The following is a 10,210-nucleotide window of genomic DNA, read 5'->3' as shown; positions in this document are numbered from 1 at the left end:
TTGTTGAACGGATCCTGGGTTTTTTCTGGTTTTAGTCACGTAGTAATGTGGTACCACACTGAAACATTCAATTAAGCCTGGTCTTGATAAATATTTTAGAGAATAACGCATGTTAGGTCTGGGTTAGGTCTAGGATTTGCCCTCATCAGGCTCATACTTTCGTATATTTCTCATACTTCATGGCTAGATCCTGGGCTATTTCTGGATTGGATCACGTAGTAATGTGGTACTACACTGAAACAGTCAATTAAACCTGGTTTTGATCAATATTTTAGAGAGTAATTCATGTTAGGTCTAGGTTAGGTCAGGGATTTGCTCCCATCGGGCTCATTCTTTCGCATATTTCTCATACTTGATGGCTAGATCCTGGGCTTTTTCTGGATTGCATCACGTAGTAATGAAGTACAACACTGAAACAGTCAACTAAACCTGGATTCGATCAATATTTTAGAGAATAATTCATGTTAGGTCTAGGTTAGGTCAGGGATTTGCTCCCATCAGGCTCATTCTTTCGCATATTTCTCATACTTGATGGCTAGATCCTGGGCTTTTTCTGGATTGCATCACGTAGTAATGAAATACAACACTGAAACACACAATTAAACCTGGTTTCCATCAATATTCTAGAGGACAACGCATGTTAGGTCTAGGTTAGGCCTGGGATTTGCCCTCATCAGAGTCATACTGTCGCAGTGTTAACATACTTGTTGGACGGATCCTGGGTTTTTTCTGGTTTGGTTCACGTAGTAATGTGGTACCACACTGAAACATTCAATTAAACCATTTCTTGATAAATATTTTAGAGGATAACGCATGTTAGGTTTGGGTTAGGTCTGAGGTTTGGTCCTCATCAGGCTCACAGTTTAGCGTTTTTCACATACTTCTTGAACAGATCCTAGGCTTCCTCTGGTTTGGATCACGAAGTAGTGTGGTACCACACTGAAACAGTCCATTAAACCTGGTTTCGCTCAATATTTTAGAGGATAACGCATGTTAGGTCTAGGTTAGGTCTGGGATTTGCTCTCATCAGGCTCATTCTTTCGCATATTTCTCATACTTGATGGCTAGATGCTGGGCTTTTTCTGGATTGCATCACGTAGTAATGTAGTACCACACTGAAACAGTCAATGAAACCTGGTTTCCAACAATATTTTAGAGGACAACGCAAGTTAGGTCTAGGTAAGGCCTGAGATTTTCACTGATCAGACTCATACTTTCGCATTTTTCACATACTTGTTGAACAGATCCTGGGTTTTTTCTGGTTTGGGTCACGTAGTTGTGTGATACCACACTGAAACAGTCGATTAAACCTGGTTTCGATCAATATTTTAGAGGATAACGAATGTTAGGTCTATGTTAGCCCTGGGATTCTCACTCATCAGACTCATCCTTTCGCATTCTTCACACACTTGTTGGACTGATCCTGGGTTTTTTCTGGTTTGGGTCACGTAGTTGTGTGATTCCACACTGAAACAGTCGATTAAACCTGGTTTCGATCAATATTTTAGAGGATAACGAATGTTAGGTCTATGTTAGCCCTGGGATTCTCACTCATCAGACTCATACTTTCGCATTCTTCACACACTTGTTGGACTGATCCTGGGTTTTTTCTGGTTTGGATCACGTAGTAATGTGGTACCGCACTGAAACAGTCGATTAAACCTGGTTTCGATCAATATTTTAGAGGATAACGCAAGTTAGGTCTGGGATAGGTCTGGGATTTGCCCTCATCAGGCTCATACTTTCGCGTTTTTCACATACTTGTTGAACAGATCCTGGGTTTTTTCTGGTTTGGGTCACGTAGTAGTGTGATACCACACTGAAACAGTCGATTAAACCTGGTTTCGATCAATATTTTAGAGGATAACGCATGTTAGGTCTAGGTCAGCCCTGGGAATAACACTCATCAGACTCATACTTTCGCATTCTTCACACACTTGTTGGACCGATCCTGGGTTTTTTCTGGTTTGGATCACGTAGTAATGTGGTACCACACTGAAACAGTCGATTAAACCTGGTTTCGATCAATATTTTAGAGGATAACGCAAGTTAAGTCTGGGATTGGTCTGGGATTTGACCTCATCAGACTCATACTTTCGCACACATCACATACTCGATGAACAGATCCTGGGTTATTTTCTGGTTTGGATCACATAGTCATGTGGTACCACACTGAAACGGACGATTAAACCAGGTTTCGATCAATATTTTTGAGGATAGCGCATGTTAGGTCTAGGTTAGGCCTGGGATTTTCACTCATCAGACTCATACTTTCGCATTCTTCACATACCTGTTGAAAGGATCCTGGGTTTTTTCTGGTTTGGATCACGTAGTAATGTGGGACCACACTGAAACAGTCAATTAAACCTGGTTTCGATCAATATTTTAGAGAATAATTCATGTTAGGTCTAAGTTAGGTCCGGGATGTGCTCTCATCAGGCTCATTCTTTCGCATATTTCTCATACATGTTGAACAGATCCTGGGTTTTTTCTGGTTTGGATCACGTAGTAATGTGCGACCACACTGAAACAATCAATTAAACCTGATCTTTATAAATATTTTAGAGGATAATGCATGTTAGGTCTGGGTTAGGTCTAGGATTTGCCCTCATCAGGCTCATACTTTCGCATATTTCTCATACTTCATGGCTAGATCCTGGGCTGTTTCTGGATTGGATCACGAAGTTGTGTGGTACCACGCTGAAACAGTCAATTAAACCTGGTTTCGATCAATATTTTAGAGGATAACGCAAGTTAGGTCTGGGATAGGTCTAGGATTTGCCCTCATCAGGCTCTTACTTTCGCATATTTCTCATACTTCATGGCTAGATCCTGGGCTATTTCTGGATTGGATCACGTAGTAAAGTGGTTCCACACTGCAACATTCAATGAAACCTGGTCTGGATAAATATTTCAGCGGATAACGCATCGTATGTCTGGGTTAGGTCTAAGATTTGCCCTCATCAGGCTCACAGTTTAGCGTTTTTCACATACTTCTAAAACAGATCCTGGGCTTTCTCTGGTTTGGATCACGAAGTTGTGTGGTACCACACTGAAACAGTCCATTAAACCTGGTTTCGCTCAATATTTTAGAGCATAACGCAAGTTAGGTCTAGGTAAGGCCTGAGATTTTCACTGATCAGACTCATACTTTCGCATTCTTCACGTACTTGTTGAACGGATCCTGGGTTTTTTCTGGTTTTAGTCACGTAGTAATGTGGTACCACACTGAAACATTCAATTAAGCCTGGTCTTGATAAATATTTTAGAGAATAACGCATGTTAGGTCTGGGTTAGGTCTAGGATTTGCCCTCATCAGGCTCATACTTTCGTATATTTCTCATACTTCATGGCTAGATCCTGGGCTATTTCTGGATTGGATCACGTAGTAATGTGGTACTACACTGAAACAGTCAATTAAACCTGGTTTTGATCAATATTTTAGAGAATAATTCATGTTAGGTCTAGGTTAGGTCAGGGATTTGCTCCCATCGGGCTCATTCTTTCGCATATTTCTCATACTTGATGGCTAGATCCTGGGCTTTTTCTGGATTGCATCACGTAGTAATGAAGTACAACACTGAAACAGTCAACTAAACCTGGATTCGATCAATATTTTAGAGAATAATTCATGTTAGGTCTAGGTTAGGTCAGGGATTTGCTCCCATCAGGCTCATTCTTTCGCATATTTCTCATACTTGATGGCTAGATCCTGGGCTTTTTCTGGATTGCATCACGTAGTAATGAAATACAACACTGAAACACACACTTAAACCTGGTTTCCATCAATATTCTAGAGGACAACGCATGTTAGGTCTAGGTTAGGCCTGGGATTTGCCCTCATCAGAGTCATACTGTCGCAGTGTTAACATACTTGTTGAACGGATCCTGGGTTTTTTCTGGTTTGGTTCACGTAGTAATGTGGTACCACACTGAAACATTCAATTAAACCATTTCTTGATAAATATTTTAGAGGATAACGCATGTTAGGTTTGGGTTAGGTCTGAGGTTTGGTCCTCATCAGGCTCACAGTTTAGCGTTTTTCACATACTTCTTGAACAGATCCTAGGCTTCCTCTGGTTTGGATCACGAAGTAGTGTGGTACCACACTGAAACAGTCCATTAAACCTGGTTTCGCTCAATATTTTAGAGGATAACGCATGTTAGGTCTAGGTTAGGTCTGGGATTTGCTCTCATCAGGCTCATTCTTTCGCATATTTCTCATACTTGATGGCTAGATGCTGGGCTTTTTCTGGATTGCATCACGTAGTAATGTAGTACCACACTGAAACAGTCAATGAAACCTGGTTTCCAACAATATTTTAGAGGACAACGCAAGTTAGGTCTAGGTAAGGCCTGAGATTTTCACTGATCAGACTCATACTTTCGCATTTTTCACATACTTGTTGAACAGATCCTGGGTTTATTCTGGTTTGGGTCACGTAGTTGTGTGATACCACACTGAAACAGTCGATTAAACCTGGTTTCGATCAATATTTTAGAGGATAACGAATGTTAGGTCTATGTTAGCCCTGGGATTCTCACTCATCAGACTCATCCTTTCGCATTCTTCACACACTTGTTGGACTGATCCTGGGTTTTTTCTGGTTTGGGTCACGTAGTTGTGTGATTCCACACTGAAACAGTCGATTAAACCTGGTTTCGATCAATATTTTAGAGGATAACGAATGTTAGGTCTATGTTAGCCCTGGGATTCTCACTCATCAGACTCATACTTTCGCATTCTTCACACACTTGTTGGACTGATCCTGGGTTTTTTCTGGTTTGGATCACGTAGTAATGTGGTACCGCACTGAAACAGTCGATTAAACCTGGTTTCGATCAATATTTTAGAGGATAACGCAAGTTAGGTCTGGGATAGGTCTGGGATTTGCCCTCATCAGGCTCATACTTTCGCGTTTTTCACATACTTGTTGAACAGATCCTGGGTTTTTTCTGGTTTGGGTCACGTAGTAGTGTGATACCACACTGAAACAGTCGATTAAACCTGGTTTCGATCAATATTTTAGAGGATAACGCATGTTAGGTCTAGGTCAGCCCTGGGAATAACACTCATCAGACTCATACTTTCGCATTCTTCACACACTTGTTGGACTGATCCTGGGTTTTTTCTGGTTTGGATCACGTAGTAATGTGGTACCACACTGAAACAGTCGATTAAACCTGGTTTCGATCAATATTTTAGAGGATAACGCAAGTTAAGTCTGGGATTGGTCTGGGATTTGACCTCATCAGACTCATACTTTCGCACACTTCACATACTCGATGAACAGATCCTGGGTTATTTTCTGGTTTGGATCACATAGTCATGTGGTACCACACTGAAACGGACGATTAAACCAGGTTTCGATCAATATTTTTGAGGATAGCGCATGTTAGGTCTAGGTTAGGCCTGGGATTTTCACTCATCAGACTCATACTTTCGCATTCTTCACATACTTGTTGAAAGGATCCTGGGTTTTTTCTGGTTTGGATCACGTAGTAATGTGGGACCACACTGAAACAGTCAATTAAACCTGGTTTCGATCAATATTTTAGAGAATAATTCATGTTAGGTCTAGGTCATGTCTGGGATTTGCTCTCATCAGGCTCATTCTTTCGCATATTTCTCATACTTGATGGCTAGATCCTGGGTTTTTTCTGGACTGCATCACGTAGTAATGAAGTACAACACTGAAACGGTCAATTAAACCTGGTTTCCATCAATATCTTAGAGGACAACGGAAGTTAGGTCTGGGATATGTCTGGGATTTGCCCTCATCAGGGTCATACTGTCGCAGATTTAACATACTTGTTGAACGGATCCAGGGTTTTTTCTGGTTTGGTTCACGTAGTAATGTGGTACCACACTGAAACATTCAATTAAACCTGGTCTTGATAAATATTTTAGAGGATAACGCATGTTAGGTTTGGGTTAGGTCTAGGATTTGCCCTCATCAGGCTCATACTTTCGCATATTTCTCATACTTCATGGCTAGATCCTGGTCTGTTTCTGGATTGTATCACGTAGTAATGTGGTACCACGCTGAAACAGTCGATTAGACCTGGTTTCGATCAATATTTTAGAGGATAACGCAAGTTAAGTCTGGGATAGGTCTGGGATTTGACCTCATCAGACTCATACTTTCGCATTCTTCATATACTTGTTGAACGGATCCTGGGTTTTTTCTGGTTTGGATCACGTAGTAATGTGGGACCACACTGAAACAGTCGACTAAACCTGGTTTCGATCAATATTTTAGAGGATAACGCATGTTAGGTCTAGGTTAGGCCTGGGATTTTCCCTCATCAGACTCATACTTTCGCATTCTTCACATACTTGTTGAACGGATCCTGGGTTCTTTCTGGTTTGGATCACGTAGTAATGTGGGACCACACTGGAGCAGTCAAGTAAACCTGGTTTCGATCAATATTTTAGAGAATAATTCATGTTAGGTCTAGGTTAGGTCTGGGATTTGCTCACATCAGGCTCATTCTTTCGCATATATCCCATACATGTTGAACAGATACCGGGTTTTTTCTGGTTTGGATCACGTAGTAATGTGGGACCACACTGAAACAATCAATTCAACCTGATCTTGATAAATATTTTAGAGGATAACGCATGTTAGGTCTGGGTTAGGTCTAGGATTTGCCCTCATCAGGCTCATACTTTCGCATATTTCTCATACTTCATGGCTAGATCCTGGGCTGTTTCTGGATTGTAACACGTAGTAATGTGGTACCACGCTGAAACAGTCGACTAAACCTGGTTTCGATCAATATTTTAGAGGATAACGCATGTTAGGTCTAGGTTAGGCCTGGGATTTTCCCTCATCAGACTCATACTTTCGCATTCTTCACACACTTGTTGGACTGATCCTGGGTTTTTTCTGGTTTGGATCACGTAGTAATGTGGTACCGCACTGAAACAGTCGATTAAACCTGGTTTCGATCAATATTTTAGAGGATAACGCAAGTTAGGTCTGGGATAGGTCTGGGATTTGCCCTCATCAGGCTCATACTTTCGCGTTTTTCACATACTTGTTGAACAGATCCTGGGCTTCTTCTGGTTTGGATCACGAAGTAGTGTGGTACGTCACTGAAACAGTCGATTAAACCTGGTTTCGATCAATATTTTAGAGGATAACGAATGTTAGGTCTGGGATAGGTCTGGGATTTGACCTCATCAGACTCATACTTTCGCACACTTCACATACTCGTTGAACAGATCCTGGGATATTTTCTGGTTTGGATCACATAGTAATGTGGTACCACTCTGAGACAGTCGATTAAACCAGGTTTCGATCAATATCTTAGAGGATAACGCATGTTAGGTCTGGGTTAGGTCTAAGATTTGCCCTCATCAGGCTCATACTTTCCCATATTTCTCATACTTCATGGCTAGATCCTGGGCTGTTTCTGGATTGTATCACGTAGTAATGTGGTACCACGCTGAAACAGTCAATTAAACCTGGTTTCGATCAATACTTTAGAGGATAACGCAAGTTAGGTCTGGGATAGGTCTAGGATTTGCCCTCTTCAGGCTCTTACTTTCGCATATTTGTCATACTTCATGGCTAGATGCTGGGCTATTTCTGGATTGGATCACATAGTAAAGTGGTACCACACTGAAACATTCAATAAAACCTGGTCTGGATAAATATTTTAGAGGATAACGCATGTTAGGTCAAGGTTAGGTCTGGGATTTGCTCTCATCGGGCTCATTCTTTCGCATTCTTCACATACTTGTTAGACGGATCCTGGGTTTTTTCTGGTTTGGATCACGTAGTAATGTGGTACCACACTGAAACAGTCGGCTAAACCTGTTTTCGATCAATATTTTAGAGGATAACACAAGTTAGGTCTGGGATAGGTCTGGGATTTGACCTCATCAGACTCATACTTTCGCGTTTTTCGCATACTTGTTGAACAGATCCTGGGTTTTTTCTGGTTTGGATCACGTAGTAGTGTGGTACCACACTGAAACAGTGCATTAAACCAGGTTTCGATCGATATTTTAGAGCATAACGCATGTTAGGTCTGGGTTAGGTCTAGGATTTGCCCTCATCAGGTTCATACTTTCGCATATTTCTCATACTTCATGGCTGGATCCTGGGCTGTTTCTGGATTGTATCACGTAGTAATGTGGTACCACACTGAAACATTCAATTAAACCTGGTCTTGATAAATATTTTAGGGGATAACGCATGTTAGGTTTGGGTTAGGTCTAGGATTTGCCCTCATCAGGCTCATACTTTCGCATATTTCTCATACTTCATGGCTAGATCCTGGGCTGTTTCTGGATTGTATCACGTAGTAATGTGGTACAACGCTGAAACAGTCAATTAAACCTGGTTTCGATCAATATTTTAGAGGATAACGCAAATTAGGTCTGGGATAGGTCTGGGATTCGCCCTAATCAGGCTCATACTTTCGCGTTTTTCACGTACTTGATGAACTGATCCTGGGTCTTTTCTGGTTTGGATCACGTAGTAATGTGGTACCACACTGAAACAGTCGATTAAACCTGGTTTCGATCAATATTTTGGAGGATAACGCAAGTTAGATCTGGGATAGGTCTGGGATTTGACCTCATCAGACTCATACTTTCGCACCCTTCACATACTCGTTGAACAGATCCTGGGTTATTCTCTGGTTTGGATCACATAGTAATGTGGTGCCACACTGAAACAGTCCATTAAACCTGGTTTCCATCAATATTTTAGAGGACAACGCATGTTAGGTCTAGGTTAGGCCTGGGATTTGCCCTCATCAGGGTCATACTGTCGCAGTTTTAACATACTTGTTGAACGGATCCTGGGTTTTTTCTAGTTTGGTTCACGTAGTAATGTGGTACCACACTGAAACATTCAATTAAACCTGGTCTTGATAAATATTTTAGAGGATAACGCATGTTAGGTTTGGGTTAGGACTAGGATTTGCCCTCATCAGGCTCATACTTTCGCATATTTCTCATACTTCATGGCTAGATCCTGGGCTGTTTCTGGATTGTATCACGTAGTAATGTGATACCACGCTGAAACAGTCGATTAAACCTGGTTTCGATCAATATTTTAGAGGATAACGCAAGTTAAGTCTGGGATAGGTCTGGGATTTGACCTCATCAGACTCATACTTTCGCGTTTTTCACATACTTGTTGAACAGATCCTGGGTTTTTTCTGGTTTGGATCACGTAGTAGTGTGGTACCACACTGAAAGAGTCCATTAAACCTGGTTTGGATCAATATTTTAGAGGATAACGCATGTTAGGTCTAGGTTAGGTCTGGGATTTTCACTCAATAGACACATACTTTCGCATTCTTCACATACTTGTTGAACGGATCCTGGGGTTTTTCCGGTTTGGATCACGTAGTAATGTGGGACCACACTGAAACAGTCAATTAAACCTGGTCTTGATAAATATTTTAGAGGATAACGCATGTTAGGTCTGGGCTAGGCCTGGGATTTGCCCTCATCAGGGTCATACTTTCGCAGTTTTAACATACATGTTGACCTGATCGAGGGTTTTTTCTGCTTTGGATCACGTAGTAAAGTGGTGCCACACTGAAACAGTCCATTAAACCTGCTTTGGATCAATATTTTAGAGAATAGTTCATGTTAGGTCTAGGTTAGGCCTGGGATTTTCACTCATCAGACTCATACTTTCGCATTCTTCACATACTTGTTGAACGGACCCTGGGTTTTTTCTGGTTTGGATCACGTAGTAATGTGGGACCACACTGAAACAGTCAATTAAATCTGGTTTTGATCAATATTTTAGAGAATAGCTCATGTTAGGTCTAGGTTAGGCCTGGGATTTTCACTCATCAGACTCATACTTTCGCATTCTTCACATACTTGTTGAACGGATCCTGGGGTTTTTCCGGTTTGGATCACGTAGTAATGTGGGACCACACTGAAACAGTCAATAAAACCTGGTTTCGATCAATATTTTAGAGAATAATTCATGTTAGGTCTAGGTTAGGTCTGGGATTTGCTCTCATCAGGCTCATTCTTTCGCATATTTCACATACGTGTAGAACAGACCCTGGGTTTTTTCTGTTCTGGATCACGTAGTAATGTGGGGCCACACTGAAACAATCAATTAAACCTGGTCTTGATAAATATTTTAGAGGATAACGCATGTTACGTCTGGGTTAGGTCTAGGATTTGCCCTCATCAGGCTCATACTTTCGCATATTTCTC

The sequence above is a fragment of the Colletes latitarsis genome, unplaced genomic scaffold, assembly GCF_051014445.1.
Source record: "Colletes latitarsis isolate SP2378_abdomen unplaced genomic scaffold, iyColLati1 scaffold0006, whole genome shotgun sequence".
Taxonomy (NCBI): domain Eukaryota; kingdom Metazoa; phylum Arthropoda; class Insecta; order Hymenoptera; family Colletidae; genus Colletes; species Colletes latitarsis.
This window is presented reverse-complemented; position numbering follows the sequence as displayed.